General features: G+C 47.3%; 1 long non-coding RNA gene across 1 annotated transcript in view; it reads right to left on the reverse strand.

The window, feature by feature from the left end:
* Nucleotides 1–19,905, reverse strand: part of LOC138299732 (uncharacterized) — a 461,721-nt gene extending 441,816 nt beyond the window's left edge. Inside the window, exon 1 of the long non-coding RNA XR_011204824.1 lies at nucleotides 19,787–19,905. This is a non-coding gene — a long non-coding RNA (uncharacterized lncRNA). The remainder of the gene's footprint in view (nucleotides 1–19,786) is intronic.
* Between the last annotated feature and the right edge of the window lie 790 nt (nucleotides 19,906–20,695).

Genomic DNA, 20,695 nt, shown 5'->3' on the forward strand with positions numbered 1-20,695 from the left:
CAGCCCTCCCAGTTCCCCTGTGTTCCTGGGCCTCCGTCCCCTGGACCGTGTGCCCACTGCCACTGCTCCCAGGTCTCTGTTGTTGTTGTGGTGGTGGGTTAGCCTGGGTTCCCTGTAGAGGTGGACACACTGCTGATTGACGTGTCCTGGGGACAGAGGTATGGTCCCGCTGGGTGGGTGCTGTGCTGGTGTTTCCAGAGGGGGGGAGCTCTGTGGTGGTCTGTGACTGTGTCAGGGGAACCGACTGTCCAGAGGTCCCAGATGGGCCGGGCTGGTCATCTAGATCCAGTTGGACAGAGCTGCTGTCATCACTGTGGGCCTCTTCTGTTGGTGGTGTGGACATGTGTGGACCCTCCTGTCCGGTGACGTTGGGTAGGGCTCCTGCAGGGGTATAAAAGGATGTTTATTACATCTGTGTGTGCCATGGTGTGCAATGGGTGGGTGACCGTGTACCCCAGTGCTTGCATTCCTGTGTGGGTCCTTGTGTGATGGTGGTTTGGGGGGGTGTATGGGTATGTGCAGTGGCCATGCTTTGGTGATGTGTGTCCATGCTTTGTTGTTGCATGCAGGGCTTGGTGTTAGGATGTGTGGTTTGTGATGTTGGGACATTTGTGAGGAGTTGGAGTGATGGTGAGGGTGGGGGTATGTGATAGCATGCAAGTAGGGTGGGGGATGTAATAGTTAAGATTTGACTTACCAGAGTCCATTCCTCCATCTACTCCTGCGAGGCCCTCAGGATGCAGAATTGCCAAGACTTGCTCATCCCATGTTGTTAGTTGTGGGGGTCTGCCACCAGTCCTCTGTACCGCAAGGTCGTGTCTGGAGACCACAGAATGCACCTTCCCCCGTAGGTCGTTCCACCTCTTCCTGATGTCATCCCTATTTCTTGGGTGCTGTCCCACTTTGTTGACACTGTCCACTATTCTGCGCCATAGCTCCATCTTCCTAGCTATTGAGGTGTGCTGCACCTGTGATCTGAATAGCTGTGGCTCTACCCGGACGATTTCCTCCACCATGACCCTGAGCTCCACCTCAGAGAACCTGGGTGTCTTTGCCGTGCCATGGGGTGGTGTGGGTGATGTGTGGGGTGGTGTGTGTAGTGATAAGTGGGGTGAGATTTTGTGGTGTGTTGTGTGAGGTGCGTGGAAGTTATGTGGGTAATGGTATTGTGCGCCTGTGGATGCTTGGTAGTTGTTTGTAGTGTCTCTCTCTGGCCTTCTCTCTGTAATTTTATCGTAGGGGTTTGTGGGTGATGTGGATGCGTGTTTTATATTGTTGGCGGTCTTCTGCACGGCGGTAAACAGCCTTTGCCGCCAATGTTGTAATGAGGGCCAAAATGCTTTTCCTATGGAAACTAGCTCCTAACTATAACTATCTGCTTGCTGTTGCCAGTAGTTAGTTATAGTTAGGACCTAGTTTCCATGGAAAAAGCACTTTTTGACTTGCCTATATCTTTCGTACCATTTGACAAATCTTCACAAACTTTTCCAAAAAAAGTTCCTTCTATGGTCTTGCTGTGCAAGGAAAGTTTTGGGGTGATCCATCAAGCGGGAGCTGAGAAAAAGAGGGGTTTCAAAAAAGTGTGTTACCCATGTTAATTCCCAGAGACTCTTTAAAAGCCGCTGGATGGAATTGCACCAAATTTGGCAGAAGGTAGCTTTTGGTCCATAGATCACACTTTTTGTTGTGTAAATCCATTCAGTATTTTTTGATATATTAAAGGAAAACAAAATTTGTATATCTAGAAGCACAAATACTTTGCGAACAGTCCCGACTGTGTGCTGAGATTTGATTAGCTGTCAACACTTCAACCAGGAAGTGTTGGCAGCCATTTTGGGACTCGACTTCAGCCGAGTCCCAAAAACAAACATAAAAAAGAAAAGGGGGAAGGGTATGGTCACCCTAATCCCATAGCCTTGGTCCAGAAGGCCGCTAGGTTCCCTCCAAGGCAAAAAAAAAAAGAATTTTTCAATTCATGGCAAAATATCTGTGAATTTCCCAATTATAAAAAAATAATACAAGTGTGGGCTTCCATACTTGTTATAATTGTATCCTTGGGTGGGCCAGGTCTTGGAGGCATGTGGGCTTATATTTAAAATAATGGAGGGGGCATATGGTGCTCCCCTTCAAGGGCTTAATAGTGCCCCAGGGACAACCACCTCCCTGAAGCAAATGTTAATATTGCAGTGCAGGGGGCTGCGCAGACCACCATGGACCCTGTAGACCACCACCTCCCCAGGGCTATAAATACAAAATAAACTAGGGGAGCTATACGGGCTTCCCAGGGCTCCAGGGATCACCACCTTCGCTGGGCTACAAATACCTAACTATGCAGGAGGGCCACGCGGAACTCCCTTGCCCTGGGGACTGCCACCTCTCTGTGCCTATATTTAAAAACAGATGTGGGGGATGCACAGACCCCTCCCCTAAGCCCCATAGACCAACATATCTCCTGAGGGGGACCCCGCCAGATCAAAAAAGCATTTTAACAAAAATGTAAGTGAAATTCACAAAGGATCCATAAATCCACTGAAAAGTATTAAAAAAAATAGTGTGGTCTCCCGTGCTTGTTTAAAATGTAGTCCCCATGTGGGCCAGATCCTGGGGGCACGACGGATATAAAAAAAAAGAGGAAAGTGCACATGTCTCCCACCCTCTTTTGAGCCTCGTGATCACCACCTTCCTGGGGCTTTATTGTAATATTGAACGGGGGACACACATACCCCCCTCCATTGGGCTAACATGTGCCCTAGGGACCACCAGCTCTCCATGGCCAAGCATGCAATTAAAATTGGGAGGGGGCAGCAAAGCACCCTTCCCGGGCCACCACCACCTCCCCAGGGCTGGCCCATGCCATTTGAAGAAGTGTGGGGGGGTGGCTCCCCCCTTGGATCTTTTAATGTCCCTGAGGAACACCAACTCCCAGGACCAGCTCCTGCTATATCCCTAAGTGCCCACCCTCGGGAAATAGCTGTTTGCTTTAGCCCTGTGCAGAGCAAATGGAGTCCGACTCCACTGAATTCTGTGGAGTTGAAAAAAAGGAAGTGGAGTTCCTTGACCTGCGGAGTCCTTAATGTGCCCGATTTCTGAAGCTCTAACCAGTGTCAGGCCGGGCTCGACCCTGCTTAGCGCTTCCTAGATTGGACGCATTCAGGAGAGGGCCTTGGCCGTGAAGGATGCCATTTCAGGCCTCTTGTGCACTGACCTGTCCTGTGTGCAGTGCACATGGGACAGGCCCGTGCACAAGAAGCTTGAAATGGCAGCTTTCTTTTGCTGCCTGCGGCCCTGGCCTGAATGCGCCTGATCTCAGAAGCACTAAGCAGGGTCCGGCCTGGCATCCATTCAGGGGGCAAATATGAAAAGGTTGAACAAGCAGGGAGCTTCTATCAAAGCAGCTCTGTGCTTGCTGAAGCAGTGGCACTGGGAGGGAAACCTTGAGGCTTCCCCTGCAGGGCCAGGTAGCCCGTAAAGGGCATGTTATTTGTTTTAAAAAATGTAAAAAAAGAATTAAATAAAAAAAATATATAGGGACCGTGGGGGAGCCCCTCGCGGTCCCAGATAGCCCATAAAGGGCCAATAAAAAAATAAAATAAAAACTACATAGCTCAGTGTGAAGTCCCAGCTGGAGTCATTTAAAAAACAAATTAAATTATGATATTTGAAAAAATACACTTTTTATTTTGAATTAGAAACAAGTAACTCATTATAAGTATATCAGACAGCAAAGACTAAAAAAAACTCTACCTCTCTGCCTCTCACTTTCTTTTGCTCTTTCTGTCTCTCTTTCAATCATTTCCCCCCACTCACACACCCTCTCAGACACTTACGCACCCACTCACAGACCCACTCAGACACTCACACATTCACTCATGCACTCACTCACAGGCCCAATCAGACACTCACACACCCACTCACAGACCCAGTAAGCCCTTCATGCACTCACTAACAGCCCCAGTCGGACCCTCAAGCACCCATTCAGGCCCACTCAGACAGTTATGCACCCACTCATACACCCACTCAAACCATCACACACCCACTGACACCCTGATGCAACCACTCACAGACCTACGCACATACTGACACACCCACTAAAACACTGATGTATGCACTCTCATACCCAAACAGCCACTCGGACAGCCACTCTTACCCCCAATACAGTCTCTCACACCTATTCTCACTCCCAGAGAGACTGAAGGCCATGCGTGCAGGTGGTTGGATTCAATTGCTGTACGTTAAAAAAAAACATAGAAACTCACTGAAAAAAACCACAGGTTACAGGGTCGTTATGGTTAAGTTTTGAATTTACTCGTACAAAACCATAGAAATTCAGCAGTTATAGTTAGAGTTCTTTCAAGTAACTAAAACTCACGCCCTAAAGTAACTATGACATATTCTGTGCCATCTTTCATATTCTCACTGCAACATTCACAATACAATCATTGGTAAGACAATGGTGCATGGCAAGAGCATGAGTTATAGTGATCCATGATCAAGACCCCAGTGGTTGAAACGCGTTGGTGGTGGGAGCACGAACACTTCTGAAATAAAATGGAGCTACAATAATTGGATCCTGGAGTACAACACTTCTCTTTTCTTTGGACTCAATAATATTGCAGGTTTGGCCACAACCCCCGTGGTTGCCCCGGCAGTCAGAAAGCGCTAGCGATATGGTGGCTTTACGAAAAAAAAAAATATATATATATATATATATATATATATATATATATATATATATATATATTAGACCCGGCATCCTTGGCGTGCTTTCCCCTGTCTTTTTGCCTCTGCTTCCTGTATTTTTGACGGTTTTTTGGTACTCTGGGCACTTTACCACTGCTGACCAGTGCTAAAGTGCAAGTGCTCTCTGTGTAAATTGTGATTATGAGTGGTTATCCCTGATTGGCATATTTGATGTACTAATGAGTCCGCAGTAAAGTTCACTAGAGGTGCCCAGGGCCTGTAAATCAAATGCTACTAGCGGGCCTACAGCACTGATTGTGCCACCCACATGAATAGCCCTAGAAACGTGTCTCAGACCTGCCACTGCAAAGATTGTGTGTGCAGTCTTGCACTGCCAATTCAACCCGGAAAGTGTACCCACTACAAGTAAGTCATTCTACTGGTGTGTTTTACATGTCCTGATAGTGAAATACTGCCAAATTTGGTTTCCATTATGGCAAGGCCTCTTTCTCCAACACTGGGACTGCCTTGGGTCTTTTAAGTGCAGTTTCCTTTTGGGGGGAGATAGGTGTTTGGGGTCTCTGAATTCACAGTTTAAAAATACATCTTTTGGTAGAGTTGGTTTTTAGATTGCCTGGTGGAAAATGACTCTTTTATAAAGTGGTAATTTTCTTGCCTAACCATTCTGTGCCTCTGCCTACCTGTGGAATGCATTTCTGGATAAGACTGATAGTTGGGCTGTTTGTGAATTACCTCTAGACAGTGACGCAAAGGGAGCTGGTGTGTGTCCTGCATATCATGATGAGTCTTCCTGGGTTAGAGTGGGGAGGGAGGACCTGACACCTGCACCTGAAAGGGCTGTGCCTGTCCTCACACAATGCAGTCTCCAACTCCCTGGAGTGTGTGTGGGGACAGGCATGGGCAAGGCAGGATCTTGTGAACACTAGAGACTTTCCTTTGAAGTGTGCCTACTTCAAAGGCAGAAATGAGTATAAGTAGTGGACCCAAAACCCCAGATTTGTAGAACACTTTTGGATCAAGAGGGACCTCTGCCAAGGAGAAGAGCTGAAGAGCTGGAGGAGGAGGAGTATTGCTCCTTTGCTATGTGTGCTTTGTGACATTTGCTTGCAGTTGCTGTTTCTGCCTTAAAGAGCATAAAGTCTGGACTTTGCTGTGTATCCTGCTTGTGAAGTTTGTCCAAGGGCTTGGACTGAACTAGTCTCCTGTAAAGAACTCCCAGGGACATGAAATACTTCACCTACCAACCTCTGGGTTTGCTTGCTGTGGACCTTAACTTGCCAGGGGGTACCCATTCCAGTTTCTGGGCCCCTGGGAGTAAAAGCTGACCACAAGAACCAGGTGCATCGACTCCGGGCGACTCCAGGACCGATGATGCCGCTCGACTCCACAATGCCACATCCAACTGAAGCCGTGGTCCCCGCTGGAGTGTGATGACCGTGACTGACCGTGCAGGCTCGATACCGCCACTGCCCCACTGACACCCCACGACTCTGTGAGTCCTGCGTTCTGTGTAACTGGCATCCTTGACTCTCGAGTCCACCTTGGTGTTTATAGACTTGTGCCGTGACCGCAACCTTGTGAGGTTGCCCAACGCATTTTGACCCACTGGATTCATTGACCCTCCCATGTGATCAGGAACCGAAACCTTGCACCGATGCTGCATCACCTCCCTTGCTCTGCAGTAAAGGACCGATGCTGCACGGGATCCAGCAACGTCTCACCTCCCTGACTCCGTGCACCACCTTGTTTCACTGTGTTACTCTGTGTGTTTGTACAAATACTTTACACATTGCCTCTGAGACAAGCCTGACTGCTTGTGCCAAGCTACCAAATGCGGTGAGCAGGGCTCTCTTACCATGACTATATATATATATATATATATATATATACATATATATATATATATATACATATTTGACAGAAAGGTAGGTCTTGGCTCAAAAAGCACCCTTTTTCCTATTTGGTGTGAGTAAATCTATTCAGTATTTTTTTAGATTTTAAAGAAAACACAAATTTGTATATCTAGGTGCGCGAATATTCACAAATTCTCCAGATCTCCTGCAGGGATCTGATTGGCTACCAAGTGTTGGCAGCCATTTTGGAGCACCAACTCAGCTGAGTCCTAAACAAAAAGATAAAAAATAAAGAAAATGGGGCAGGGTATAAATACCTATATGACGACAAAAAAGCATTTTTGTAAAAATTTAGCTGCAAGCCCGCACTTGTTTCTCAGAAAGCCCCAAGGTGGCCTGGGTACATGGGGCATTCCCATATATATACAAATAAAGGAGAAGGGTGCACAGGTCCCCATCCTGAGGCTGTTATGAGCCACAGGGACCACCACCTCCCTGGGAGTTTGTTGATAATAAGGAGGTGTGCCATGCAGACCCACCTCCATAGGGCTCCTTGAGCCCTGGGGACCACCACCTTCCCGGCTTTAGTAAAGAATAGGAGGGGGCCATGCAGACCACCCTCCTGGGGCTTAAATATGCCCCAGGGACCATCACTTCTCCAGGGCTAACTAAATATATAAGCTGGAGGGGGGTGTGGCTAGGCCTGCCAGCAAGATGGCCACCATGCTGTCAGGCTCTGCTGTGCATCGGGCCGAATTCGCAAATTTATCCTGTTTTGAGTGCAGCATGAAGTTTAAAATTGTGCCCTGAGGCCCCTTGTGGACCGGAGAGCTGCCGGGGACGTTTATAGCTAAGGTTTTGCTAGGGCCGGCTGCCGATGGCCGTCCCGGGCCTCTGTTCGGGTGCGGCCTGTGGCGCCTGGGGGCACGCCGCTCTGGGCTTCCTCTGTATTGCCGGTGGGCCCGGGGGAGCGGAGGTGCTGCTGGCTGTGGTGCCCAGGGATAGGGGGGAGTGCATAGCTCTCCGCTTTGAGGCCGGATCGGCGGTCATATCGGACCGCGGTTTCTTCTTTATTGTTGGTATGTGGGGGCTCCCAGGGCTTGGGCCTGTCAGGCCGCCTGGACCGCCGGGGCTGACCTTGGGTTTGCGCACTGGTGCCGGAGGACGGTGGGGCCGGCACCTTTTTGGACTTGTGCTTACCTATAGGAGATGAGGTAGAACACCGGCTGGGCTCTTCATTAGCCCGCCGGGGCGGTGAGGAGCAGCAGGTGGGCTGCCCCTGGGACCCGGCGGGCTCTTGGCTGTGAGGTGATGCGCCCTGGGCCCTATCTGCCGTGGGAGGTTTTCGCCAGCTGATTCGAGCCGAGGAGGTCCGTTTGCTGTGTCTGAAGGCGGCGAAGACGGATTTCTGTATACTTACCCTGGATTACTGGGCCTCCTTGGGGAGATCGCGTGCGCTGCTGTGCGAGGTTGTTGGACAGGCTGTTCCCCTGACTGCTGAGCGCTAGGTTGCCCTGTGGGGTTGACTCATTTCTGGACTCACCGTGTTGACAGCGGCTGTGCGCTGCTGACAAGGACGCGGGGCTACCTGGCCGGGGAGCCCGGTAAGTTTGCGGTGGGCCTGGAGACCTGGAGAGCTGGGCCACCATATTTTGAAGGCGTCTAGAACAGATTTCGATGTGCTAATCTCTGGCTTGCTGTTCTCTGATCGGTTAACAGGAGTTTGCGCTCTACTCCTGCACTGGCTGTGGTTCCAGCCTGGGTAAGAGGGAATAGAAACAGGCTAAACTTACCTTCGAAGGTGTGAAAAAGAAGGGTGGTGTACCCGCCCCTCAACCTGGAGAGGAGCCTGCTGAGGAAGGAGCATCGGATACCTCTGTCAGGGCTTTGTTCCTCGACCTTAAAAGCAGCCTTGCAGGTATAGATGCTAAGCTCGACCACCTGACTGTGCAGCTGGACCGAATTAAAGCCAGGGTGGATGATCCCGACTCTCGGTTCGATCATTTGGAAATGCGCACCTCAGAGCTGGAAGATCAACGGAATGGTGAACGGGAGCAGTTGCTCCGAATGGAGCACGTGCTTGAAGTTAAACGCAATAAAAATGAAGATTTGGAGACCAGGTCGCGCACAATAATATCCGAATAATTGGCCTCCCGGAATCCACTGCCATGGGCAGAATGGAAGACTTTGTTTAGGGCATGCTTTCAGAGCTCTTTTCTGGAGACCTTTCCCAGGTGATGGTAGTGGAGCGGGCCCATAGGTCTTTGGGGCCCAGACCCCTGCCTGGGGCTCCCCCACGTCCCATCATTGTCCGTCTGCTAAACTACCGGGATAGAAATACTGTTCTACGACTTGCTAGGGAGCCGAGACCTGTGATCTACAAGAATACTGAGTTGAAAATGTTTCTGGACTACATTCCCAGTGTGCAGGCTGCATGCAGAGCGTTCCTGCCAATTAAATGCATCCTCAGGCAAACTGATGCTAGTTTTTCTCTTATCTACCCTGCAAAGCTGAGGGTGCAACACTGGGGTATACTGCTCTTCTTTACAGACCTGAAACCTGCTGCTAAGTTTGCCAAAATTGTACCTAGGAGGTCGGTGGTGGTGGTCCCGGATGGCCTGGAAACTGAGAGTGCAACCTTAAGCGATAATGATTAAATGAGTAAGGGTGCTACTGACTGGGGTTCCTCCTCGCTGAGTGGTGGGTGACCCAGTGTCTGTGGTCACGCCCTTTGGGCCACTCCACTGTTCAGCTTATTGTTGGCCCTTGCCCTCCTCCCCCGTCCCGTATAGGGTAGCGGGATGGATGGCTTAGCACTCGCCCCTTGGATGAGTCCTGGCTACACAATGTTTGTTATCAATGGGGTTATGTTCAGGGGGGTGAGTTATTCGCTTTGACTCGATTGGGGGGTCTGCGTGGGTGTGGGGTGTACACGTTCTTGTTCTGGATCTCTTTTCACCTTCAGGCTTTTTCCTTTCTCCTTCTCCCCTATCATGAGGTTGACTGGCAGGGCAGTGTGCTGCAGATGTACTACGTTTTTGTAGGACTGTGAGTATGGTGCTAGGGGTGTGTGACCTCGGTAAGATGTCTCACTTGGAATGTGCGTGGCTTGAATGACGGTCGTAAGGTGCGACTTATGTCAGCTTACGTTACGTGCCAGGAAATAGGTATAGGTGTGTTACAGGAAACTCATTTGGTGCCAGCTACACAGCATCGGCTAAAGGCTGGGTGGATCGGCGAGTGTCACTGTGGGGTGTTTTCGCGCTATGCATGGGGGTGGTGATCTTACTCTGCAAGGGACTGCAGTGGCGCACCTAGAAAGTTATTGTGGATCCAAACGGCTGCTATGTCTTCCTTCATATGTGGCATACTGCTGGATAGAGCTTGTAGACTAGTGTCGGTCTACGGCCCTAATACGGATGACCCTGAATTCTTCTGTGAGGTGTGGCGTTTGGTTGAGTTGCTGGGTAGCGGCTCGGTGCTCTGGGGCAGGGATTTCAATGTGTTTTAGATTCAGTGGCGGACCGTGAAAGCCAGACCAGGGTGCAATACGTTGCTGCCGCTAAGGCTCTGTCGTCTGTTATGGTGGAGGGAGCTTTGGTGGATATATGGAGAGCTAGACATGCGGCTGCTCGGGAGGGTACATGTGTTAACTACACCCACAACAGTTGGTCCCGCATAGATCGTTGGTTGGGCTCGAGAGGTGTGGAGCTCTGGACGCAGTCGGTGGAACACTTAGCGCGAACCCTATCGGATCACTCGCCGGTCAAGTTAGTACTGGTGGTGCCTGGTGGGCCTGGGTGGGCGTGTTTGTGGCGATTACCCCATGGGGTGCTGAGGGACACTGTATTTCGTGACGAGGTCCGTAAGGCCATTATTCATTATTTTGCAGAGAACCTTGGATCCGTGAGCTCTGTGGGCACTTTACGGGAGGCCTTTAAGGTAGTGATCCGTGGCGTGTGTCTCGCGAAACAACATGGCATGTTAAAGGTGCTGCAGTGGGAATTGGCTGACTTGGAGGAGCCGATTTCGGAATTGGAGCGGCGCCTGGTGGTGGACTGGTCAGGTGCTACGCTGGCGGCTCTTTGGGATGCCGTTTCGCAGTATGAGGAGGCCTCGCTTCAGGAGATCTGCTTTATGGGGAAATATGCTAGGGCGCAGTGATATGGTGAGGGTGAGAGGGTGGGGGCACGCTGCCGCACATGTTGCGCAGGCCCTGGGATAACAATTACATTACTGAGATAGACAGTGCGGAGGGTGAGCGGGTGGTGGGGACTGAAGGCGTTATGCAAGTTTTTACTACATTTTTTGAGGCTCTCTATGCTGAGCCCACTGGACGTAGGCGCGGCTCGGGACTACTTCTCTGAGATTTCTTTGCTCTGGTTTGACAAAGCGCACAGGTCTTATTTTGATGCCCCCTTTTCTGTTGAGGAGGTACAGGTGGCGATTTGTGGTTTGCCCGGAGATAAGTCTCCTGGCCTGGATGGATTGACTCCGGCGTTTTATAAGGAGTATGCTGATATTTTGGCTCCTCACCTTTTGGAGGTCTACGCGGAGGCTATGGAGACTGGGGTTCTCCCTGCCTCTCTTCGCGAGGCTTTGATTGTTACGATTATCAAGCCGGGCAAGGATCCGCATAGCTGTGACTCATATCGCCTGCTCTCTATGATTAATATAGATAATAAAATCCTGGCTAAGATGATTGCAGCACGGTTATAGCCGCTGCTCCCGAAGTTGGTATTACCGAACCAGTCCGGGTTTGTGCCTGGAAGATCTACATCTCAGAATTTGCGCACGTACTTTGCGATCGCAAACACGATTGACGGTGAGGACGATGCAGCGGCGTTGTTCTTGGATGCCATTAAGGCTTTTGACTCGCTGTGGGAGTATACGTTTGCACTGCTTGTGAGAGTGGGCATGAGTGTGCGTTTTGTGCAATTGATCTGGCTGCTGTATTCAGAACCCACTGCTAGACTGCGGTTGAATGGTAGTGTTTCTGGCCCATTCCGGGTGGCTCGTGGGACTCGTCTGGGTTGCCCTCTTTCCCCGCTGCTATTTGCGATGGAGCCCCTCGAGGCATATTTGAGACAGCATCACAACAAGAGTGGGCTACCGTTTCGACAGCGGCCTATTTTAATATCCTTGTATGCAGATGATATTGCACTGTATGTGCGTGAGCCATGGAAAAATTTAGATGTGCTCCTGGATGAGATAGTGCAATTTGGTACCTTTTACGGTATCGCGATAAACTGGTCCATGTCAGTAGTGATGCCCCTCTCTGGGAGGATGGCGGAATTCCCCTCCAGGTATCCGATTGGATGGTTGGATGGCCCGGCGCGCTATCTGGGAGTCTGGCTAAGTTGTGAAGTGGAGACCCTTTGGCGGGCTAATTATGGCAAGGCTATTGCGTGGCTGGAAAATAAAGTTGAGACGTGGCATTCGCTGCTGCTTTCGCTTATTGGGCACATCGCGGTTGCTAAAATGGTGGTGCTGCCTAGATTCCTGTGCCTGTTTATGAATCTTCCTATTCTTCTAACTGCGAGTTTTTTGCGGCGCCTTTGGTCTGCCATGATACGACTGGTTTAGGCAGGTGGACAGCCCAGGATCTCCTGGAAGAAGCTGATGCTGCCCTTTGAGCTGGGCGGCCTTGCTGCCCCGGGTTTGGAGCTATACTACCACTGTGCTCAGGCCCATTTTGCTTATTATGCATATTACTGGATGCACCCATCCGGTATTTACCGCATCATGCATCTGAAAGTGATGCAGTGTGGCCTGACGACTTGTCTAGAGTCCTCGGAGATGGAGAGATGCTAGAAATGCAGCTCCCTGTGTGCGGGAGCAATCCTTTCATCTTTTTCCCTGCCTACATGACACAAGGCAGGGAAATGGATGAAAACTCTGATTCCAGCAAGCAGGAACATTTTGAAAGGTAACGTTTGCTGGAAGCGGAGTTAGTGTTTGCGCCCACTTGGCAGGAGCCTTCACAGCTTCGTCAAGCAAAAGCGAGCAGTTTTCTCACAAGGGTGGGCACCTCCGGAGATAGCAGGAGCTAGCACTGTTGTTGGAAGAAGGAAAAAAAAAATTGGTTTGTACACCCTAACAAGAAAAATAATTAATTACTCAAAACTGGAAGAATTCTCTATGAAACGAAGCGCCTCTGGAACACTGCTCATTCTCCTCAGGATGACAGTTGAAGTGCAGGGCTTCCAGAGAGATACAGCTTTAGGGAAGCCTCAGCACAAGACTAAGGTAGAAACACTAGAGCGCTGACCACACAAGGATTTGCAGCCACCATCTTGAGTGGCAGTTAAACCTGAAGAAGCTAGTTCTAAGAACAGCCTTTGCAATGGCCACCGGGAGTGAGGACACCGCTGCAACCAACGTGGGTACAAGGAAAAGGGGAATCATTGTTGCTGAGGGAAGAACTTAACAAAGTTAGCAATGGTTTTCCTGACAGCTGAAGGCCACGTGTGCTTACAGGGGGTTGGCTGTGGAGCATGGCCGCAGGCCAGGCCCTGTGGCCAATCTCCACCTCACAGGCCAATGGCCATGCATGGCAGTGGTTGGATTAACGTAAAGTAATTAAAATCACTTTATGTTAAAAAAAACATAGAAATTCACTGAAAAAAACAGAGGTCACAGGGATCTTACAGATAGGAAATAGAATTAAAAAAATAGAAATTCACTATGAAAGCATAGAAATGTACTTAAAAAAACAGCTTATGTGGATTTTATAGTTCTGAATTTACACACACAAAACCACTGAACAGCAGTTATGGTTATCTTAAGTACCTATAACTCATGCCCTAAGGTTACCACAACTTGGGCCCTTGCCATGCACTGCTAATTACCCCACATATTGCAGCACTTATGACATCTTTGATAACATTGTTGATAACATCAATGCAATATTTTCAGCAAAATTATTGAGGAGAAAACTATGCATGGTGCGTGTGCAAGTTATAGTTACCTTAGTGTACAAGTTATAGTTACTTGAGATAACCATAAATATTACTACTGATTTTCAATGGTTTAAATGCATAACCTAACTATAACATTACTGTAACCTTTGTTTTTTTAAGTGAATTTATATATGTATATTACAGAAAAAAACAAAGTTTACAAGGATGTTATTGTTAGGTTCACATTTCACTTGTACAAAACCAGTGAAATTTGGCAGTTATAGTTACCTTAGGTAACTATAACTAACGCCCCCACAATGCACTGTTTAAGACCTCACATAGTACATCACTCATGACATGATCAGTGACATCACTGATGACATCACAATGGCATCTCAAATGACATTGCTGCCCACTCAGCTCAGACACATACAGATTGTGCTCCAATAGATGAAAGATGCATTCACCTCTACAAAGGATTTCAGATAGTTTTTTAAAATGGAATCGTGGACTAAACACACTGGTTTGCCTTTGCCAAGTCCAGGAGTTAGGATAATTTGTCTTTTCCAGAACTGGAGCTTCAACTGGGGCACCTGCTATGTTTTCTATTTGTGAGTGCTTCCTGTTGAGGTTTAATTTCTGTGAAATGAGCACTGTGGCCAGAGCAGAAGCTCATCTGCCCGCTTATCCAACAAGAGTCTACAGTTTTGTACAAAATGTCTATCTGGAGTACTTTCTCCTGGTAAGTGCTACCTCAAGGGCAGTGTCAAGGAGAGGGCCATGCAGCCCCCCTCTCCAGGACAATTTCGGTCACTGGGACCCCATCCCTCAGGGCCTGGTCATCTGTCCTGGGTGCCACCTGGTGTGCAATGGGACCACAGGGGGAGACTCAAGGCCCTTGAGTTCCCAGTCAGCTTCCCACCTCCTGCCAGAGCTAGCATTGCTTTTGCACAAAAGAAGCTGCTAAACATGCAGCTCATTCTCTGCAAAAGCAATCATTTAATCTTTTTCCCTGACTACATTCTGCTTCGATTGGGCGAGAGCACTTTGACAGCTCTTGTCAGCTGGAAGCAGAGTACTTGTTCTGACTTGGCGGGAGCTGTCTAAGCTCCCATCAAGGCATAGCAAACAGTTATTTCCCAAGGGTGGGCACCTTGGGACATAGCAGGAGCCGGCCCTGTGAGGTGGCATTATTGGCTCCACGAGGGGGACCACGCAGCCCCCTCCAATGTTTAACTTTGCCTCATGGAGGTGGTGGTCCCCAGGGCCAGGAGTCTGCGACGGACCCTCTTTATTATTGTGTTTCAACCCTACAGTGGTGATGTACTCCTGGGCTACGAGGGGCCATGTAGGCCCCCCTGCACAAATTTCAATTAGCACCGGGGAGGTGGCGGTGCCCACGGCTGTGGGGGAGGCCCATGGCCTTCCCCACATAAAAAGAAAAAATGTCCCTGGGAAGGTGGCAGTCCCCAGGGAAGGGGGGCACTTGGGCACCAACCACACAAATTCTGTAATTAGCCTTAGAGGAGATGGTGGTTCCCGGGCTGTGGGGGAGGCTGTACAGGCCTCTCCCATTTAAAATTAAGATTTTGCCTCAGGTAGTTGGTTGTCCCCAGGGCACGAGGGCTGTGCATATTTTTGGCTAATACCCCCAGGGACGTGTTGGTCCTGAGGGCTAATAGAAACCCCATGAGGTGGCTCTGTGTGCCCTTCTCCTTTTTTAATTGCCCAAAGCCCCTGGAATCTGGCCCACGAGGGGGCAAAATAAAAAAAAAGGGTGGGAGACTGCCCTTTTGTAGGGTCCAGCCCACGGGTGCATGCACTTACTCATGCATCTCGTATGCGAGATGCTGTTGTGTTCATTAAAGGACTTGGAGCCCGCCTATCGCTCACCATTTGTTTTTTTGTGTGGCACTCTTCTTTACAGCCTAGTAATTCTTTAAGGCACGCCCAGCATCATTTCCATACCTCTGTGTGAAGCAGGGATCAAGCACCAATTGATTTCAACTTAATTAGTGCCCGTCCGTTGCTCCTGACGTGATGCAGATACTATTTTGTTCGAACTTCCAGTGCCCCACAAACAGAAGGCTTGTGACTGGCAAAAACCTGCCCATTAGGACCAATAAAATTGCAAAGTTTTATTTTTTAAAGATAACTTTTTTTTGTTAAGTCAGCTTTTCTCAGTTTCCACTCATGTTTTTTTTTGTTTTTGCTCGTGGGCGCTGTTGTCAAAGGATGACAATTTACTTGTTTGAAATATACAAGACCTACTGCATTGTTAATGCTTCTTTTTTAAATCTTGGAAAAATCCATGGATCTAGATGCTTTTTATCCCTGGGGGATCCAAAAGGGACCATCTAAACCAAGGCTAGGGACTCAGGGTGACCCTACTTGGACCCCTTTTCTTTTTTTTAAACTTTTTTTGTGAAACTCAACTCTAGCCGAGTACCATTATGGCTGCCAACACTTCCTTGTTGATGTGTTGGCAGCCAATCAGATATCAACACAGTGATAGTTTGACCAGACTTGGTGTAATTACGTTCAGTGCTTTTGTGTGTTGGCTTGTCTAAAGACCTGATGGAGAAAAGAATGCTGAAATGATTTTTGAGGACCCCTTTTTTCTCAGCACCTGCTTGACAGATCACCCGTTTTGAAAATGTTTGAAAGATTTGTCAAGCGGTGCCAACGTTATTGGCAAAACAAAAAACAGTCTTCCTATGGAAACTAGGTGTCCTAACTATAACTACTTACTGGTGATCGCCAGAAAGTAATATGTATATGTGTGTATATATATATATATATATATACATATATATATATAGTTTTATATATATATATATGTATGTGTGTGTGTGTGTGTGTGTGTGTGTGTGCTTGTATATATATACCTGCATGTATCTTAAATGTCCATGGAAACATAAATATCCTCTAAACTTGAGTTGTGAATTCCTACAATATCTTTTATGAGCCAGATGAGCCCTCTTGGACAACAGCCTTTTGTTTCTATACTCTAAGTATTCAAGTCACTTAGTTGACATGTGAATGTCCTACTAATCAATCTAGTTCCTCACAAAAAGCCTTAATACTATTAATTGATAAGGGCCTGATAATGAGTTGGGTGGAATCGAATTCCTGTATCTAATTGTGCTCCCCCTGAATACAATTGGCCATGTGTTTCCGCACCTGGATTTTCTTTCAAGAACCAGAGGCCACTATTGTGTACTAATGCTTCATTGCCGCTAAACATAGTACCTGCTTTAAAGCTCAAATAACACAATTAGAAAATTCCACACAATAAAATAACTTTGGACACTGCTGCATTACAGTCTGGGTCCGTTCTTTTGTCTGCCGTGACCCTCAAACAAGGCACAAGGAACATGTTATACTTCCACTTCCAGGAGAAATATTCCCCTTCCCATCCCACGTGCTCCACCTCGTTCTCCACTAACTCCACACATAATCAATTATGCCAATAATTGATTCACTTTAACTTCAGTATTGACAACAGACAAGAGCTAATACTGCTTAAGAATTTCAGATAACAAAGACACACGGACAGTTACGAAATAAAAACATTATGAGGCAGATTTTTGAAAAGTGGTGTTTAACCTAGTGCTGCACCAGTTTTCCTGTGCCCCTTAGCACCCCGTAACACCACCATGTGTGCGCCGTATTTGAAATACGGTGCATCATTGCGATAGTCAGGGGTACTAGCTTCATCATTTTTTCCCAAGTCCGGCGCTTTGAAAACAATGGGAGCCTCCCTTTAACACCTGCTCTTAACAGATGGTAAAGATGCCGATAAAAATTATGCAAAGAAATCTCTTAAATTTCTTTGCAACATTTCCCCCCCCCCCCAGCTCCGGAATGACCCCTTTGCATACACCATGCCTGGTGCAGGCCTAATGTGGCACAAGGGGTTACAAAGTGGTGCAATGCAAGCATTGCGCCACTTTGAAAATATGGCATGGCATTTTTGGCCTTCCAATGCCACATTTGCATAAAAAAATGACACTAATGTGGCATTGGAATGATGCTAGACCCTCCTAAATCTGGGCCTGAGGGTTTAAACTGTGGCCCAGATTTATCAAGGTTTTGTGTCATCCTTGTGCTAGGCAAGGCAACGCAGGGTGATGCAAAACCTAGAATGAGGTTTATAATGCTGTGCAGAGGCATTATGCATTGTTCTGAGGGGCTTGGGAAATCTGGTGTAAAGCAAGGCAGTGAAAATTGCTTCCTTGCTTTGCACTGTGCTGGGGAGGCGTTACATGGGTGAAGCCTACGTGTTCCCATGCATCCACCAATGTATTCTGGCAGATTCTCAGATATACCAACACTGGTATACTGGGCAATGTGTCAGAATTGTACACCTTCCCGATTGTGGCGCAACAAAGAGAAATATCTTTATTTTTCATTGTTTCCTCTTTCTGAGTGTGCTGCATACTGAACGCACTCAGAAAGAGGAGAGTGACTCTAAGGATTGTTTTCATGCAGGAATGTCAATCCTGCATGTAACACTGGCACCCTTGCACCACAGCCAAAGGTGCCTGCATTGGGGCTGGGTTGTACTGAGTGCACCAGCAGAAGGCGAGGACAGAAAATGCACCATATCCCTGTTACACAACGCAACGTAGCAAGTTGCTTTGCTGCATTGTGTTACATTACATAAACATAAATTTGCACCTAAACGTAGTTGAAAAAGATGGTGTAAAGATTTATACTTAAAAAGGGTAAGAATATGGTTTTGGAATAAAAAGGAATAGCAAAAACAAAATTGAGACGGAAATAGTTCGGATTTTAAAAATATCCTTCATAGGAGTAGTGGTTCATTGTTTTTGAAGCTGCTCAACATACATCACCTTCAGCTGGGATCATTCCAGGAGACAGCTTTTCCTATCCATTAACATCTCCTAAGCCAAGATGCTGACCACTCCCTCCCTTTCTGACAGAGACTCAAGAGAAATGTAAGAGTAACAGTCTCCTATGTCCAGGGGAGTAACAAAGGCCCCCGCGGTGCACCGAGGGGTGGGGGCAAGCTCCAGGGGGCCCCCCCTCAGCACAGCACCTGGCCTGAATGAGTCTGGAGCAGGGCGTCCTCTATGTTCTTTGCAGGGGGGGCTCCAGTTTCATTACGCCACTACCTATGTCACTCTGGCAGAGAGCAGATGATCTTCATGCATGATCCAAGCAAGCTTGAAGTGTCAGTGACATAATCAGGAGTCTTAAAGGGAAAGCTAGCAAGCTACTGGTGAGTGACCTTAAATCAGTCGGGAAAAGCCATTTCAGTCCAGTCAACTTCACGTTGATTTAAACACCATCTCCGAAAATTGTACCAGCAGTGGTTTCTGGGCAGAAGAGTCACAGTATCTGGGAACACTGCTCATGAAAAGCAAATATCATCTACCTGCCACAGACTTACATGCAAGACACCTATGACACTTCACTCTTTTTGGCTACTGTGTGGGTTCTCTTTGAAGGAGGAGGCCCAGATGGATTCTGGGAGGACTAACAACATGGGTAAACAGAAGCTGTCTCTACTAGAAGAGGTGTGTGGTAGGTGTAATATTAGTTTAGCTTAAGTAGTCATCTCATAAAGAGAACAGTTACATTAGGCATGCAACATGCAGTATCTTCAATGTCACCAATATTACACTTGAAGTTCATATCAAATTACAAATTTGAGTTTATTTCCATGTAAAATATAACATTTAGTTCTAAGCCTGAAATTCTAATTGATGAAGTAACATTTGTTATGGTCTACATTGTGAAGTAGGTTAACAGAATCTTATTAAATAACAGAGGATTCTGTCAACTGTGTGTTCTCTTAATATGCAATAAAGAACTCTGTCAACTGGGTGTTCTTGTGAACGGCAGTTGATATGAGCCTTCATGAAGGTTACCTGCTGCGGTTGGTCGCTCTAAAATAAACCTTTTTCTACAATCATACTTCATGGCTTCACTTGTAACACTGGCGACGGGATGCCTGGCAGGAGACAGGCATTGCTACCAACCTCTCCTTTGAACCCATGTTAAATTCCTAAGGAAGGGAGGAACGGAGGGATTGCATTTCATCCTGACCGATTGTAACTGTGAGTTTATTGATGTGACCCGGACTGTGTACCAGTAAATTTTACTGAGGAACTGTGTTGATTTGGCACTGGGACTCGGGTATCACAGTTTCCACTGTGTGGTGAATTATAATTTTTGAGAGACTGCTTGGTGTGCTGCATTAGTGCAATGCCTACCGCAAGGATTCTGGTAACCTGTATGTGTGCAGCCGTTTTGTGTCTTCCTTGTATCGTATGTGCTGATTTTAGCTGTGCGACTCACCGGCTCTGATGTCGATCAGTTTCTAAGCGCTCCTCATCAGACACTCAATTTTCCCACATGCTTCTGATCGGAGGGATGCTGAACGTACACACGCATGTGAATGTTTCTCTTTATTTACCCTCAAATATGTGCGCATGCGTATTGTGTGCTCATGAACAGGTGAAAGTGCAATTCTGAACTACGTCTTTATTTAGCATCTAGACCGAGTCATTTCACCGCCATTTTGGATGTTCAATTTGAGGAAATTAAGGAAGCAATTGTTACAAGCTCATTATATATATGTATATATAAAATATATGTGTAAGTAAAATATTATTTTTGTTTCCATTTTTCACCGTAACACTAGTTGTGTAATATATTAGTGATATTCGTTAATTTCTGCTTTCACTTTCACCATAATTTATCTCTACAAATGGCAACTACTGCAATGTCTCAACCACTTGCCTTTTTGTCTGACAAAGGTGAACCAGTTTTTCCATGGAAGCACTAGAAAAAGTTTCCTTGACTCATATCTCGTGGCCATTGGAGGAGAAAAAAATTCAGCTGCAAGGATACAAGGTGTTCTTTTACATAATTTAGGTGTGGGAGAAAGGAATTTTTTATGACAGTCTGGAGACATTGCCTATTGGTGGAGCAGATGGGGAACCAAGAGATATTTATGAAATGTCTGTAGCAATGTTGTCAAAACATTTTGAATCTAGGATGAACGTAGTCTTGAAGAGGCACGAGTTTTTTGCAAGAATCTAAGGGAAAACCGAGAATGAGGAGAATTTTGTAGCAGCCTTGCGTACATTAGCACATACTTGTGACTTTGGTGACACCACTGGATTCCCTAATTCGAGATCAACTCGTGCATTGCACCAACAGTAGGCGTGTTCAAGAGAAATTACTAACAAAGAATCCTGATCT

The sequence above is a fragment of the Pleurodeles waltl genome, chromosome 1_2, assembly GCF_031143425.1.
Source record: "Pleurodeles waltl isolate 20211129_DDA chromosome 1_2, aPleWal1.hap1.20221129, whole genome shotgun sequence".
Taxonomy (NCBI): Eukaryota; Metazoa; Chordata; class Amphibia; order Caudata; family Salamandridae; genus Pleurodeles; species Pleurodeles waltl.